Raw genomic sequence first — 18,037 nt, forward strand, 5'->3', positions numbered from 1 at the left:
TGTGGAGCTGCTCCAGTTTATTCCACATGAAGGGCCAACCCAGATTTTTTCTGTTTGGGAAAGCATGGTGTTGTAACAGAACAGACAAATGCATTTCATGTTGCATAAGTCTGACAGAAGAAAAGACTCTCCAGATGTTGTACTCCCATGGCTTCATGGTAACATCTGAGGACATGACTGAATGCTTTTGCTAAATCATTTTTATTTAAAAAGGGAAGAAGAGGGAGGAAAATATACTTCTGCAAGCAGCAGCTGCCACTGGAGCTTTTTTCTTATGTTTTTTCCTACAGCTTTTCATGGATGGCTTCCATGGAGGTTCTGTGCTGTCACTAAGATTGAGTTCACAATACTGGGTTTGTACCAGCAAATCTCTCTCCTCACAGAGCTCAGGATCTAAGTTTGCTTAAAACTGTAGGAAAGATGCAGCAGGATTGGCAAGGCTGAGAGGCAGGGCTGCAGCAGAGCACATTACATAAGCTGTGTTTGTTTATGAAACCAGGTTAAAACACAACATGAGGGCAAACAGCCCAGTGCCCTGAGCAGAGCAGCAGTGACATTTCTGGAGAGCAGGAAGAGCTCTTTGTCTGATGCAGCTTTGCTTTTCCCCTCACAGGTTTGAATTCTGCTCAGGCTCAGAACAGGCACAGTAAGTGGAAAAAGGTCAGAGCATTGGTCTTTGTGGAATATCATCTGCTCCTACTGCCTTTTGAGAGCCACTAACAAGATAATCTGATCACAAAGATCAAAAGCTCTCTCGTGGTGCACTGGGGAAATTGATAACTGCATTCTCCTATGCTGGATATCCTATAATTCAGAGCTGGGAACTGGCCCACATTTACCAGAGATGTAAAGTGGCTTTGAAAGTCTGCCTTTATCTCTCATTCACACTATATAAAGGAACTGATATTTCCTGGGAGAGAACAGGAATGTTCAGAGCAGGGCTGCAGACTTGTGCTACCAGCACTTTACTGCAGGACTCATTTCAGCCATTTCAGCACATCCAAGCAACCACCATTTGCCCTCATGTTTGACACTTATATTTTGTACTTAAGTCAGAATGTTTTCTTGATAAGTGACTAAACTCCCACTTAACCAAATAGAATAATTTTCACTGACACATCTTCTGACACTTATGAATTTCTCCATTCCATTTATTTCACCAAAAATTTAATTCTTTATTTAATTGAAACAATCATCCTATTTTCTCCATTGATGGGTCTAAATTAGATTCTGCTCTTGTACATCTCTATAGATCTCACCTAAATTTCAAGCAGTGTTCAAAAAGACCAAAGAAAAGATAACAACTCTGCTAAAGACAAGCAAGAATTCTGGACTGGAGCTGGCTTCTATTGTTGTTAAAACTAGTTTGGAACAGGTGAAAACTGAGGCAATTAACCCGAGAACTACCAGTTTAAGCCAGTCAGTGCAAAACAAAACATTCTATTGATCTTGTTTTCCCTTTCTTACAAGATGCTCTCCATTTCATTTGTATTTCACCTTTCTTGCCAGTTCCTCCTCACTGCTTACTTGTGACTCACTCCTCTCATTTTTGCCTTCTCCTGGAACAGCATTCTCTTTCCTGCCTAAATGCAGTCATCATTCAGCTGCGCTGGAGGGCTCTGGGTCACTTCTGTTAGAATGCATGTCTTGGGTTGCAATACAGGCTGTGGCCAGCAATGTGTATTCTCCATCACCATTTGTTGAGCTGGGTGTGGCAGTGCCCCATATCTCCTGGCACATATTATCTGCTAATGCCCCATCTTTAAACCAGCTGGGGCAATCATCTTTATCTTTCCACAGCCCATCCTCCCTCCAGGAGATATCTCCTGTTCATGGCCATTGAGTCCCAGTGCATGACTGATAAAATTACATCATCCCATGGGAGATGCTCCAGCCAGGGGAGCAGCCAAGCCTTTCCTACCCAGATTAAAACTGAGATTTTGGACACCAAGGCACCTTCTTTCCACTGGATTCCAGAGGAAAGCCAGACCTTTCCACATCATCCCTGGACCTTCAGAGGAAACTGCACCTTCTCCAGGAGCACTGCTCCAGCTGAACCACATCTGCCACTGCAGGAGGATGCAGCCACCACTGAATGGGGCTGCTGCCACCACCCTGACTGACTGACGGGTGTCAGCTTGGATTCTGACTCTGGCAGGGCTGGGATTGTTCTTTGTAATACTGCATTTCTATTTTAATTTTCCTAGTAAAGAACTGTTATTCCAATTCCCCTATCTTTGCCTGAGAGCCCCTTAATTTCCAAATGATAATAATTTGGGGGAGAGGGTTTACATTCTCCATTTCAAAGAGAAGCTCCTGCCTTTATTGGCAGACACCCGTCCTTTAAAGCAGGATAATGTATCATTAGGTTTTACATGTGGATGTTCTTCTCCTGAAGACCAGTTCCTGGTGGACAGTGCAGGCTGAGAGGACCCTTCAATCCTCCCACCTGTGTCTCCTCCCTGCCTCAGACCTCTGGAGAGCTGCCTTGCCTTTTAATTGTGCTCCTCACAGCTTCTGTACCACTCAGAATCTTCCTTTCTGCAGGGGTTCTCAGTGGACACAAGGAGGAATCAACCCCACAGATCTCACCACTGACCACCAGCAAGTTTCCCCATGGTCTGGGAGTTCCTAGATGAGCTTGTCAGCAATGCAGAGGAGAAATGTGGGCTGGAAAAGCTCACCCATTTTCATGGACAGGTATATTATTCAAGGTAAAATGGCACTAGGAAAGCTGATATTCTGCTGCTGAAGCACCCATGTGGGGTACCTGCCCTCCAGCTCTGGCTGCCTGCTGCCTCTGGCTGACAGCTGAGGTATGATCCTACCAAGTGCTGCTTCTGTACCAATGTCCTGCTCTGCTCCCACTGCACTGAGATGGCAGAAGCACCAGGAAGCACCCCTGGATCAGCTGCTGCTCCCAAACAAAAGCTAAGGGTGAGAGGTCCCAGGTTTTGGAAGTGACAGCAAACACTGAGCCTGCTGATTTTCCTTCCTGGCAAGGCACTCACACTGCAGTGAAGGAGCTGTGGCTTTGTCACCTGCACCAGCTCACTGCAGCCCCTGGTGTGCTCACATGCAGCTCTGGGAGGAAGGATTGTCTGTGATGACAAAAAGGATGATCCAAGCGAACGAAGGCAGAATCCTGTGCCCTTGTCTTCTCACCTGATGCCTCAGCAATCACATTACTGAGCCTTGATTCTGCCTTGGGCATCTTCCTAACCATGAATCCCAAAATACAAGGCAGAGGGCATAAAGGGACTATGTAGAATTTACCCTTCTAGTGCTGTGGCTTCCCCTCCCTCCCTGGAGCTCAGACACGGCTGTGCTGAGCCCTGCCTGCTCTGGCAGCAGCCACACAAACCAGTGCTGGCTCCAACCCAACTGGGAAGGAGGAGCAGTCCCCAGAGAACCCCAGCACCACTACTGTATCTGGGGGAGTTGTTTGGTCTGGGTCTTTCAAGCTTTTCTGAGGTAACACAGCTATATTTAGCTGCTGAAACGTAACATGAAGTATGGAAAGTACCCCGCTGTGTATTTGGTCATCTGATCCAAATTAGACATGAAAAGGAAGGAATCCATCTCTAGTTTAAGTTCAAAGCTGTGGCTGTGGTTCTTGCTGTCAGGCAGGTAGGGCTGGCAGTGATAGCTGTGATTATAACTCAGGGAAATGTGCTGCAGCTGGGAAGGCTCAGCAGCACTGATGCTCCCTCCTCTCTTTGCCTGCCTGGGGAAGTTATGGGGCAGCCAGGGCTGCTCATTCCCATCACTCTCATGTCCTCAGTGCCTGACTACCAAATCAAAGCCTGCTCTCTGATTTCAGTCAAGGTCATCCTCAGAAATTCCCCCTCATCTGTCCCCAGCCCTGGCTGTGTTGTCACAGGGCTCAACACAGAGCCACAGCCACCAGCAGTCACAGCACACAAAGAGAATGGTGCTACAAGCCTTTTCATGGAGCAAAGTGGGCAAAAAGCCACTCTGGGAATTGTGTTAAGATCCATCTCCACCATAAAGCTCTCCATTACCCTCCCCAGAGCTTTACCTGGCCTCCTGTGTTTGCAACCTCCGCAGGGACTGCCTACTTTTTTGGATTTATTACTAGCATATAATTAAAAGGATATCCCCCTGCTTTTTGTTCTTTTATTGCTGTACAGAAAGTAGGTGGTTTTTTTCTGTTTTCTTTTCTATGCTGGGTTTCTCTTTCAAATCTGATCTCACACCTCTCCATTGCAATGTATGTGTACAACAGACAAGTAAGTGTAATTTTAATAAGGAAAATGGTGCTTAATTGTGCCCATTTTTATAAATCATGTTTCCTCTTACCCCCTTTCATTTGACACATTACACTCCAGGTAATGTGGAGTTATTCCAGTTATACCAGAACAACACATGCTGCAAGTTTTGTCGTGATTATTTAAATGCATGGTGTCCTCGTTCTTACTCATTTCAGCTGTTTTTTGTTAAAAGAGATGGCAATATGGAACCATAATGAAGAACCTTCTTGTCAAACCTTGTCTTCAAGGAGGCTGGATTAATGTGAAGCACACAGCTGAGGTATCTGTGTTTTGAAGGGCCTGAGAGACTTTTTAATTGCTGCAATCTGTTGTGCCTCACAGATCTGTTTGTGAGGGTGCTCAGCACGGTGTGTGCTCTGCTGATCAGCTATTCCTTGTTTCCTAATGAAGACATGTTTTGTCTTCCATTGCATATTACAGCCACTGATACTTAAATGTTTAAGAATGGGAAATGAAAGGATGAATATTAACACAAGAATGAAAATAGTTATGATGACGGTTGATAAAACATCATAAGGTGGTGTTTTACTATTTTGTTTTGTTTTTTACTATTTTGTTTTGTTTATCTCTCTTTTGTTCCTGAGCCAGAAGCCCAGGAGTTTTCTTTCAACAGATCCTCTACTCCAATGCTTTCTAGAAAAAGGGCAGTTTTTATTACTTCCAAATAAACTGTTACTATGGGCTACATCCATATGTTTTCTATATCCTTTCTTTGGATCTACAGTAAATGTTTTACATTAGTGGTCTCTTTCAGAAGTTTCATTTTTAAGATGTCTCTAAATTGTCTTGATACAGGGAAACATGCAGAAATAGTTGATTATACCACCTGATTCTTCTTAGTATTTTATCAAAAATGGGAATTTATATCACAATATGGGCAGAACTACCATTAGAGCAGAAAACTTTCACAAATGCTGATTTTATATTAATAACAAATCGTGCCTATATTATCTCCACATAATCTAACACCTAAAATCAACAGCCAGTGTAGAGCAGACCAAGCCACTGCTCACCTGTAGAAGGAGAAACTGACTGAAGCAGCTACATTTTGCTGTAATTTTAATGAAGTCTTCCTTCTCCCTGTTACATTTCTCCCACACCCTTGTGATGAGTAATACATACCCCAGGGCTTCTCCTCACACATTCATCCCATCCCTGCTGGGCTCCCACAAGCAAATGTCTCCATTCCCCTCTCCCACCACTCTGGGGTTATTTCTTCCCCCTTTACCTGATCTCACACACTTTATTCTGCCTCCTCTCTCTGCCTGCAAAGGCTCCATCACTGCAGTTTGCTTCTCACATCTACTCTAAGTCCCTTTATTCAGCTATGAAAGACTGGAAGTACTCGGGGTGCTGATCTGGAGTTGCTGCCTTTTTAAACTTTTTTTTTTGTACTACAACTCCCTTTATACAATGACTTCTAAATTGTGGTGTTCCTGATATTGGGAGCATGATTTAATCTTGTGTAACTCTTGGGAAGCTAGTGCAGCCTGCAAGATCAGAACCAACCACTCTCAGGCTACTCATTTTCACAGATCATATTAGTCAAAAGTTTTTTCATTTCTCATTTAAGTGCCAGAACTGCCAATGGAAGGTGAAGAATAATGATCTACCTCTAGAACAGGGCTTAATATTTAATGGTCCATGATCACTATTTAATTTGGACCAATCCCATACTCTATGCCATAGAGGTCTCCCTCTACTGTTCCACATCTGTTAAATATTTTAGATATTTTAGCTTTATATTTATGTAGTTGAGGTGCAGTGTAATAAAGCCAGTTAAAATCAAGAGTGTATGAGGTTATATTGGGTATTCTGAGAAAGACAGATTTAGCAATCTTAATGGAAACCATTCACTCCTCTGGAGACGTCACATTTGTTTCTCACAGTTTAGCACACTATGTTTAACTCAGTTTTTTCCATCAAAGGCAACTGATGTCTTCTAGCAACACATTCAGACATGGTTTCCTTGTTAGTTCCAGCTTCTCCAGAATAAATTAATATGACAGCCAGTGAAATGCACGTGAAGAGGATCATTCTGTATGCAAAATGATGTCTCCATAAAAACATAAAGGAGCACAACTTGCTGTCTACATCTACTGGAATCCTTCTAGGTTCCTGCTGGGGCTCTTGCTGACATTTGGGCAGCACATTCCCATTATGGCTAAAAACTGGTTTTCCTAAGCTTTAATCAGCCAGGAATGTCAGGCTAACACCACAGCAAACTGTTCCTCAAAGCTGGAGTGTCATTAGGTGGAAGGAGCATTACAGATGTGTCTCTGCCATTAGGCTTGTGTCCACAACTCTCTGCTGTCAGTGTTTCTGTTAAAATTGAAGCTTTTATCCTCAAGAAAGCTTCCTACCCTGAAGCAGGATATCTTTCTTTACCAAATGCCAAATTCCCTAATAATAATAGGGCAAGTTTAGATGAGTGAAGACAGAAGAATCCTCAGATCATGTCCTCACTGCTGCAGTTGTGGACATCATAGTCTTGGAAGCAACTGAGAAATGCAGACCTGACCAATAAAATGTGGTAATAATTCCCACTCTCACTCTCACAAATGTGCTTTAACGTGATCTCACTAGGCAGGGCACTGGACAAGGCCTAATGATTAAAATGGATGACATCAACTTGGAATTTGAGCCATACCAGAGCAAATTTCATCATCACAGACAGCTGAGGGGGAAGCAAGAACCCACTGAAAAGAAAGAGACAGGCAGACATATCTACTATTTCCTATCGTTTACATTCTTCATCTTTAAACCAAACTTCTGCTTTATTTATTTATGCAATTAAGCAGATTATTGAATCACTGGCTGTGCACAGAACTTGGAGGATTTAGTTAAGCTCTTAAGCAATTCTGAAACGTACTGTGAATACTTGTCCAAAAATATGCCTATACCATATAGCATGGACAGGTAAGAGAATTAATCAGAAAATAAAAAAGCTGATGTTAAGGAGGAAATGCTCTCAGGGGACACTAACACAAAGTAAAAGACACATTATGGCTTGTGTGAATTACCTACAGAAGCATTTGCTTTCTTATTGCAGCATTAATCTTTGCATGTGGTTTATGCTTGCCCCAGTGGAGCAGCAGGCAGGGGCTGCAGGTCACCACTGCCTCCTGTCCCTTCAGCCATCTGACAGCAGCTGACCCTGCAATTTCTGTAAGTCACCAGTGCCCGTGGCAGAGAGAAGAGGATTTTTTCCATTCAGACAACACAGAGAGTTTCACTGGACCTCACCCTCACGTCCCAAGGTTTCCTCTCTTCTCCCTTCCTTCCACAAGCCTAGGATGACACCAGCTAACCTTGGCCATGTCCACCCTGAGTGCCACAGTCCAGACTTTGTACTCTATTCCCATTCACACCAAGGTTCACCAGGACCCCTCTGCCCTCCATACCCCTGCAGAAGGAAGGGCTGGATCAGGAAAATGAGGAACTAAAAACAAAATCCCCCTTGACAAACCCCACATCACTGTCTGGCAGTGCAAGGCCACTTTTGCAGGGCTAGGATTTTGTCCCAAGTAGAAAATTTAAAAATTGAATCTTGGAGGCGTCAAGCACAAAAAGGAGATAAACAACATCTGCTCTTCATAAAATAATAAACACACCAAACAACTGCTCAAGCTAAAGACTTCCCCAATCCAAAGCACAGCCCTACATATCATGACCTTCCAAAAGAGAATTATCACCTCCTTATTTGTACTTGCAGTATCACACCTTTCCTGCATGAATTTCAAAGTGTATGATAATGTACTACAAGTCCTCAGAGCCAGAGTGAACTGCTGGAGAGCTGGCTCAGGATCAAAATGATCAGTATGCCATAAAAATGGCCCTACAGGTTGGGAGAGGAGTTCATCCAGCACAGCATCCTGCTCCTGGTGGGGGCACAAACCTGACACTGCTCTGTGTGCTCATCATCCTGGGACAACAGGTAGAGGAACTGGCTGATTCCCTGCCTGAGGAGCTGAACTGCAGCTGGTGGTGAGTGTGGGACATGGGCAGAGCAGGAGGGGTGCCAGCCTCAGGGGCTCTGCAAGGAATGGGGGACAGCAGCACTGGAAGGGCCAGCTGCCTCCTCCTCACTGACCCACTGCTCTCCCAGCATTGTCTGTCTCAGGGATTCCTGCCCGCCCTGGCACTCTGAGCACCAGGATGGACTGGACATGGGTAGAGCAGGGAGCCATGAGGGAACTGCAGGTTGGAGCCCCAATCCTCCAAAAGGTTTTTAACAATGATCTCTTGGAAAGCTCCAGGGGAACACGAGCACCTGTGCCTGTCCCTCTGCTGCATTCCTGAGTCTCCCCTGGCCACAGCTCCCAGTGGGCACAGCAGTTTGGCACAGCAGTGCACTGATGCCTTAGCATTAGCTTTTCTATTTTTCATGTATTTGTAATCCTGCAATTCTTTAGTGTATAACTCTGAACTCTATACACAGTGTGAGCTGCTGCTTTCCCATTTTGGTCAGACACAGCAATTCCTCTCCAGGCTGGGAATCAAGGACACCTCACTGTCTCAGGCCCTGAGAGATGGAAACAAAAGTGAGTTGGGGGAAGCAAACCTGGGGTGACTTCATTACCTGAATCTGTAATTGGAAGATTAACCCCCAATATGCAAATGGACCAAACTTATAAAAGTGTAAAAACCTGTGACCCATTGTCCATGCTGGGTGTAGCCCCTGGGAAGGCTTTGTCTGCGTGAAATGTACCTGAAATACAACTGTTTTTTATTTCCTTTACTTTTGTCTGTTAATTGTAAATTAAAATTGTTAATTTTGTCTCTGTTTTAAGGGAGCTCAGAAAGGCATCAGCAGAGCTCCATGAGGGCTGTGATGCAGGAACCAGCTGGATGTGCCACCAGCTTGTGTCTCCCCATGTCCCACACACAGAGCTCCTGACATGGAAGGGGTTTGTTACACCACTTAATTAGTGGCATGTCTTAATTTTCTTTTGCCTTTACTCAGAGTCATGATTAAAACATGAAAGAGATGGATTTCTTGTTTGGACTTGGTTGTTTATTAAATCTTATCTATAGTACAGAGAGTTCTTGCAGCACCTCTAGCTACCAGCTAAAAGTGAGCAAAATTGAGGCGAATCCAGCTAGTTACAAGGTCTTTTAAAGTTAAACAGTCCAATAAAGAGCTAACACCTATTTTATTTGTACTTTTGACCCAATAACCAAAATCAGTGCAGCATTAACTGACCAACCAGAAACTAATGCCTGAAATCATGAAGAAGAAGGAAGGAGAAGGAAGAAGGAAGAAAGGGACAATGCTCAAAAACTTCCATCTTCTTCCATACTTATTACTATATTTTAAAAACCTCAAATTCTAAACCTTTCACCATGTGCAATTACACACTTTTATTCTAATCACACATTTGTGATCTTGACTCTATTACTTAGATTTGGAAGCTTTCTCCAAGGTCTCAAGTCAAAAGCAGTGTTCCCTTGGGGGTCGGTGTCAGAAAGCACAGAAAGTCCAAAACTCCCAGGCTTCTGTGTTTATTAAAATTAACACTAACAGGCTTCAAATATGACAACTCCAGCTCTGGTCCTGCTGACCCTGCAGAGCTCCCACCCAAGGGCACACAGCAGAGCAGGGATGTGCTGAGTGCTGCTCACAGCACACACTGGGAGCTGGGAGGAAATGCAAGGCAAAGTGTCCATTTGTAATCCTGATAGCTCCCATGAAATAAAACCAGGGCTGTAGAGGAAATGCCTGACTGATAGTGTAAGCACTCATGTAAATGTGTGCAGGCTGATTTTCATCACTCAGGCTGCTCTATTCTTTGAAGATATGTCACTTCCCTGGACCATGCAGCTGCATGTTTGAAGCTCACACTGGTTGGACAAAATGATTTGTTCATGATCTTAATGTTTAGCCCTTTCACAGAAAAAAAACTCCAGCACTTCAAGCTTTTGTGAATCTGAAAGGCTCATTCAGTTTTTAAGGATCTGCCTCAGCTTTTCTATTTCAATTATTTATTTGAAGCCTGAACAGGCAATTTGATGAATGGAAGAGAGAGAGGGTGGACAAGAAAGCACACAATTATCATACTGTACATAATTTTACCAATTACCATGCACAGTCTTCAACCAGTTGAGAAGATTTTAGTATTTTTGGTATGCTACTACACGGGGTTTCTTTCATTTTCTTGTTGCTTTCCTCTTTCCTTATTATTAATTAATCTATTCAATCAAAGGAGAATTTAAATTTAGAAGCTGATACTGATGTTTTTGCCTACACAGAACAGTAGCTATGCTATGTTATCTTCAGGAATGCCCTGATTCAAGAAAACCAAAGCACTAGATTCCAGAGCTGGAGGGATATTCACTTCATTCAAGGCTGTTATGCAAAGATGTTGAATTTCTCACCCCTGCTTCTTCTGTGCATATTTTTACAATTTTAACCCTCTGCATACATGTGGCTGATTTCCTCCTTGCATCTCAGCCAATACACAGAAATTTTAATACTAAGATGCTGTTACTTCAGGAGTGTAATTAGTGCCAGCTCTTCCTGGGAAAAGTGGTTGTGGTGTCTCTCAGTGAGGCAGGTAAAGCACAAAACACCATCAATGTAGTTAATTCTTCAATTGACTCACTGTGGGGCTTCATTCCTTCTGAAGTCCCTGGATGAATCTGGAAGTGAGACTCACTGCAATTCCTCCTTCCTTGATGTGAGTTTGGCTATATTGCTGCCCTGAGAGGATCTGCCCCTACACATTTACCAACATGCTGGCTTCCCCATATGATAAAAAGGTATTTTTGAGCACTCCTGCACAAACAAATCCCTTGAGGGAATCATTTAATAAAGGATGGTAATTCTTGCAGAGCTCTTAATGCCAACCTATTTCCCAGCAAAGATACTCATTCAACATTTTGCTGGATTTCCTGTTTTGTTCATCAGGACAATCTCTACATGCAGTGCCATACTATTTCCTTTCATTCTGTATTTTCCAGAGAACTGCTCTATTGGGGAGTGTGAAATTTAGGCCTGAAACCATTGACTACTTTTTGAAGCTAATCCTAAACCTCTGAGCTACTAAATTATTTCTTAAGCAGAACCAGCACACTCTTCATTTCGGATCATTCAGCATCCTCCTGATTATGGTCTGTCATTACTTAAACTGCTGGAAAACTTTAGTAGTCACTAAGTTTTACACTGATCGTATTTTGCCAGTAAAATTTTAACTATGACACAGTTAAAGAGACATCTTTCATAGCTGCTGACTGAATATTAATCTGATTTTTTATTTCCACTAGACTCCATTAGAATGTAACTAAACATTAAAAATGAGCACTGGATTCAGTGATGCTGATTCCCCCATTGCCCATCATTATGTCACTCCTGAGTCCTGTTTCTCCTCATCCCATTTGAGGTCCCATCCATCTGATTTATGGAGTAAGCTGTGGCAGGAAGTGGAAAGGAATTCTAAATCAGCACTCACTTGTCAGACTTCAATACTAAGTGCAAAATATGGTATTAAAACAAGACTGAAAGCTTTCTTAGAGGAAAATACCTCCTTGCTCAGGGCTGCAGGGAACAGCAGAGGTAATGGGATAAGTGGTCAGGAATTTTCCAGTACTCAGCTGCTCTGCACCTGTGTGCCACCAGCCAGGGGAGAGCTGGAGGCAGGTTCAAACATGCAGAGCACATTCCAGTTTATGACTTAATTGTGCTGAGAACCAGCACTGTTAGGTTGGATCAATGGTGCTGAGAGGAGCATTTCTGCATCTCAGAGCTTCCCACACTGATCTGCAATTACCCTGCAAACTGTCCACTTACTGCACTATGCTGGAGGATGGTGCCTTTTGCAAGAGACATTAAGGGGTTTCATTTCTGCTGCTCAGCTTTCTTTTCCATCTTAAACTTCCAAAGGATTCATACTATCTGGCATATGGTGCTTATACTATCTGCACTGTTGAATTACTGCTTCAAAAATGATACAAGCCTGTTTTAATTAGATTTATGGGAAATCTTCCTAAGGCAAATTCTTCCCAGTTGCAATTACAGAGCACACCTGAGATAAAGGGACAGCAGCAGAAGGAATTATCTTTCTTTCAACATGAAATATAGTTTATTTGGTTATTTTCATTATCAAAAGAGGTAATAACATTTTCAAAAGAAGTGAAGTGGCTCATCTTTATGAATCATTAACCATCTATCCATAAATATGCACAAAGCTGCAAGAAATAAAGGAAATGAGCTTTCCTGCCCTAGAGAGTGTACAAAATGCTGCTATAGACAAACTTGCTGTGGCAGCAAAGCACTGGGGAACACCTACCACTTGAATTGTTTGTGCAGAATGAGCAAGGACTCAAAATTACCACAGCAAAATTTCCCAAAGATCTTTCAAGACAAGGTGATGCCTCTGGGCTTTGGGTGCTGAGCCCTGGGAGTGCAGAACTGCCTCCCTTGGGGATGAATCCCATCCATCTTCCCAAGTCCTGAGCAGGGCCAGGAGCAGCAGTCCTTTGTGAACCTGCTCTTCCCATGCAGCTGACAGCCCTGTGCCCTCCTCTGCCCTGCACAGCATTTTGGGAGGCACAGCCCCACCCCAGCTATGCAGAAGGCAGCTCTCATGGACTGAGAGCAGGCAAGAACAGGCAGAGGGAGAAGATGGGGTCAGGAAATAAGAGAAAACCATGAAACACTGCCTTTTGCTCTCTCAGAATTGAGCCCATCATCACCAAGGCTTACAAGAAGCACTGCTTGTTTCCATCACTATCTGCAGAAATGAAAATTGTATTTCACTCAAAAAGCTGCTCTGCTTAAATGGAACAGCTGATGAGAAGTAAACCCCTCAAATTCTGTTAACACCTGGTCCATTTAGCTTCTGCTTTGGATGAGGTTTTCCAGTTGAATTCTGAGTTGCTCAGGGAAGGAGGCTGGAGGGAAGTGCTGACATCCCCTTCCTACTGTGCTGGGAGAGGTACAGCAGTGGCACATTTGGGATGGGAGCTAAATGGGAAATCATATGCTGTCACTAATAGAAATCACAATTTGCAGCACAAATGTTATCTCACATTTTTGGAAGCACAGTAACAGTAATGTTAAATTTAACAAAATGCTGGCATGTGACCTCCATGCAGACTAAGCACAGCTAGGACTATATATGCAGTTCCATGGCCTCAACTGCATTTTGTTAGGTAAGATCCCATGATATCTACATTATTACACCATAAATGTAGCTTTTTTTCTAAATATAATACATGTGAATTGTGGCAGATGTCACCAGGACACTGACCTGAACAGAACACTTAAATGACACTGCAACAAACTGCAGAACAACAAAAATCTACAGCAAACAAAAAAACCCTCAATCAAGAATGAGGTGATCTCTGAGGTCCTTTTCAACTTAAATACCTCTATGATAATATCTGTGTTATACATCACCAGGATATTAAACAAATCTGACAGAACAAGAACCCTTGAATTCAGCATCTAAGACAGGCAGAGCTACATAATATGACACAGGACCTAATGAAGTCCTTGCTTTCCCTGCAAGTAAGTATTTTAAAATATTCATATAAGAGCTGTACACAAGCTTCTTATGTGGAACTCTGGACCAGCTCACTCTCATTAGCAATACTAAATCCTTGGAAAAAACAATACAAATAAAAAATATTCCTGTCCTTTCAAACAATGTTTTAAGATGTTTTTCAGGAACATGCAATTATCCTAGCTGGGAATGGAATGAAAACTAAATAGAAACACGTGTAATCATTTCCTTAATAATGTTCTAATTTACTAGATGGATAAGCTCAACATCCATTCCATGTAGGAGAGATAATTTAGCTCCTTGCAGCTATAGAAGTTTTGGCATAATCTTCTAAATCCAGCACACAACAGTGCTTGACAAGGCACTCATGAAATCCTGGCTTCCTCCACATTGTCACACTCAGTGGGGCAGCAAGGGTGTCCCAAAAGATGGGTCTGAGATCTCAAAATCTAGTCTGAGCATTGCTCTGTCCAAACAGAAACAAAAAGATTTTCTATCTCAGGAGAGATGGTTAAAAGGGTCTCTTTTTGTGCTCACTGTTTTTATGTTCACAACTTTTTTGCACACCAGTGACTGCTGTACTTCTAGTGCTCTTCCCAGCCCCTGACTCTTTCTTTTCTTGACAAGTCCTTACTTTTTACATATTATATATATATATATATATATATATATATATATATATATATATATATATATATATAAAATTCTGCCCTGAATGTGTTCTTTGGATGCTTAACTGAAGATATCCAAAATGGAAGCAGCAACACACGTGCCAAATGTCAGAGTGGTCAAATGGTCACTTGTACAAGTATTAGCTTGCTTTTGCAACAGTCAGGGTTGAACTCTTGGCTCAATAATCCTGATGCACTCCTCAACCCCAGTCAATATCCATTTAATATTTCATGCTCAAGCTAAGCACTGAGCACCAATGAATCTGCCTTCCCTGGGAAGCACAGAGGAGCTGCACCCAGCCCAGGAGCCAGGGATGCTCCCCCCACCTGCCCTAGGGAATGTTCACACCTGTCCCCCAGTGCTGCCACCCCTGCCCTGCAGGTCACTTGGCCTGTCCTAGTGGGGAGCAGATGACAAACCTTCAGCTGCTGGGCTCTCTGTGCTCCAAGCATTCAGCCTTTGGTTTAGGAAGTCTCAAGAAGCTCAGGGCTGTGATCCTGATGGCAGAGCTGCTCCTGCTGCTGGAAGCCATGCTGTCATCTGAAGATGGATCACTTCTCTTCAGTGCATCTTCTGCTACTGCCTGTGGCTTCTAGTTCCACAGGGCTCAGGGGTCATGACTTTTCTTGGGTTGTTGAAGGAGTAAAAGAAAGCAAAGGCTTTCATTCCTTGTCACTCTGCTTTGCCTGGCTGTCCTGCAGAGAGTGGGAGATCTCTTTTCAGCTATTCTCCATCACTAGCTGCCAGCCAAGGAAGGCACTGAAGCAGCAGGAGGACTTTGCCTGTCCCCCATATCCTCCCTTATTCCTAAGAAGAACTGGGTAAGTTTGCTCTCAGCAGAGGAGATGGAACTGCCCCAAAGCAGAGGGAACTGTTTCTCTGTCAGTGTAGTTTAGGTGCTGAGACATGACTGGCAGTACAGCCTCTCTGAGGTGATGGCACAGCTCCACCACTGCAGTGGATTCACCTCTCCATGATTCCTGTGAGGTTTTCCCTTATACTGCCCTTATTAAATAAGAAATGCTATATTTCACCTGAAAATCTGTGAGTGGGTAACTTATCCAAGCACAGGCAAAACTGAGCCCAATTCTGGGAAAATACAAAATTCTGTCCTCACTCACAGTGCTTCCAAACAAAACTGAGCAGTTAATTTGATTTTCAGGATGTGTACAGAGAACTCCACTCATCAGCCAGCCGAGTGAGCACAAGCTAAACAAGAACACTGATGTCTAGGACCACACTTCAGCTGCTCACATTTGTACATTCTTTGTACATTTTCAATTTAGCAATTCCATTCCAAAGGTGTGTGTATCACAAAACAAACAAACAAAAATTTAAAAAGTGAGGAAAACCCACCAAATTACAATTATGAAGAGAAAGGATAAAATGAAGTCAGCAACAAGCATTATTGGCAGGACCAAAGGCAGCAGCAGGTGTCCCACGTGCTCTGGAGCAATTGGCACAAGGAGAGAGCAGCAGGGACACACTGGGACAGAGGGTGACACTGTCCCTGTGACTCTGTCCCTGTGACTCTGGTCCCCCCCAGAGCCAGCCCTGCAGCCCTGGCTGCTGCTGGGAGCCAGACCCAGCCTACAGCTCCTGCTTCTAATTACCGTTCCTTAGGAAACTTCTCATTTCCAGATCAGAACTCTGGAGATCAGGCTCCTTCCTAGTTATGTATTGATCCTTTTGAACCCAGCTGCCTCCAGGGATGTTTTAAATTGCACATTTTTTGCTAGTGACAGAGACCTGTGCTTCTCTGCTTGCATATGATTGTGCCTGCAAAGCTCTAGGGTAGACAGAAACTTCACAATTTATTTTGGGGTGAAAGCCTGAACTTGCAAGCTTTTAGGAAGGGCAGAATTGTTTCAAATTTAATTTCTCTTTTATGTTGCTGGTTCAAGTTTTGGCATTCAGAAACCTCAGATGCAGGGGAACAAAATAAAAAGGGAACTCAATTAAATTAGTGGCTCCCAAAGTTGTGTCTATAGCACTGGCTTGCCTCCTGATCTCCAGATGAAATAAAACAGATGTGAGGGGAAATTAATGGAGCAGCCAAAGTAAACGGTGTGACTTGGTCAAAAGGAACTCCCTCTCCCCTGCCAGATTTCAAGGCTCCCCCTGCACCAGAGCCAGCTGAAGTGATATAAATACCATTTACACCTGGTTGAAGCTTTCTGGATTTCATTTCCCCTCTCCAATTTTCCCTCTTCCTTTCATCTCCTCCTTATTCCAGCCATCCTCTGCACAGGTATACATACACAAATATAAGCACACTGACACAGAAATGCACAACACATTATGGGCTGGATTAAAAAAAAAATCAAAAACATGATTTGCAGGATAACATACGCTGAAATGTGAAATGCTGGCTAAATACTGTGTAGAAAATTGCAAAGTGGGACATTAAGACAATTTTTGGAGACACAGTTTGATGCTGGAGCTCCAGCATTAGATATTAGTTAGCATTTTGTGCAGTGTGGCATTAAGTTAAGGCCAGTTATTACCATCAACCCTGTCATTAAAACAATTATTTTCTTTCATATTGCTTGGACTTTTCTAGTGACACTTTCTTTCAAACATAAACTGGGCAAAGCACATAAACAGCTACAGTGTTTTCATTAAGCACTAGTGATATCTCAGTTAATTATTTCATCTTGTTCTGCTTGTAAGCTGCTCTGAAGTTTGGGACAGCAGAGCAGATGCTCAGCAACACTTGGGCTGGGCTTGCCAGGCTGAGGAAAACCATTCTGCCAACTCAGTGGCAACACAGCACTCAGAAGGGGACTTCAGCCAGCTGATGTGCACACTGCAGGCTCACCTGACACAGAGCTGATTTATGAAAGAAAAATTCCTTAATGGGAAATCTGAGACAGAGCCAGGATGGAGGTGAAGAGAAAAATGTGGGGCTAACTTTAGTCATGTCCATCTGCCAGGGCTCACCTGAGAGAAAGGGATGATGCTGCTGTTGGATGAAAAAGCCACAAACTGCACGATGGGCTGATCAAATCCCAAAGGGAGAAAAATGTGCAGGCACCTATTACTGAATCTAAATCTACTTGTTTGTTGTGCAAAGATAATTCAGCAGTATTTGAGGGATCTGGTGTCTGTTTGGAGGCTCCCATCCTGCTCTCCCAGTTTGTCTGGGTGATGGCAGCAGAGAGAAGGGGAGCCCTGGGGAGCAATCCATGCCCTGACACACAAACTCCATCTGCTCCTCTCATGCCTGGTGTACTTTGGGCTCACTCAAACGCCTGTCACTGCCTTCCTGCTCAATTAAAACCAGGGAAAATCCACACCAACCATTCCTTGAAGTGTTGTGAATACCCCCACAAAATAAAATTAAAGCCAACATGAATTGGCAGGGCTTCATTTTCCCTCATGAATATGCATAACTAATATAGAAAATGCTAATCTTGCCCTCCTTCACTTCCTTTCTGCCTTCTCCGTCTGCCCCTTTTGGAATTAAGCACTTATCTCCTATGGAGTGAATAGGGCTCCATTATGTGGAGGGCTGCAGAATTTTAATGAATTGCAAAATATAGTTAATTATGGAAAAAAGAC

General features: G+C 43.3%; 2 protein-coding genes across 3 annotated transcripts in view; both read right to left on the minus strand.

The window, feature by feature from the left end:
- The window catches only part of LOC306806561 (glypican-5-like), a 314,600-nt gene that overhangs the window by 93,611 nt on the left and 202,952 nt on the right, over window positions 1-18,037 (minus strand). The gene's annotated exons all lie outside the window — the stretch shown is intronic.
- ADIPOQ (adiponectin, C1Q and collagen domain containing) overlaps window positions 5,546-18,037 on the minus strand; it is a 303,274-nt gene continuing 290,782 nt past the window's right edge. Inside the window, exon 4 of the mRNA XM_079315425.1 lies at window positions 5,546-5,556. The gene's annotated coding sequence lies outside the window, so the exon portion shown is untranslated. The remainder of the gene's footprint in view (window positions 5,557-18,037) is intronic.

The sequence above is a fragment of the Erithacus rubecula genome (genome assembly GCF_903797595.1).
Source record: "Erithacus rubecula genome assembly, chromosome: 11".
Taxonomy (NCBI): domain Eukaryota; kingdom Metazoa; phylum Chordata; class Aves; order Passeriformes; family Muscicapidae; genus Erithacus; species Erithacus rubecula.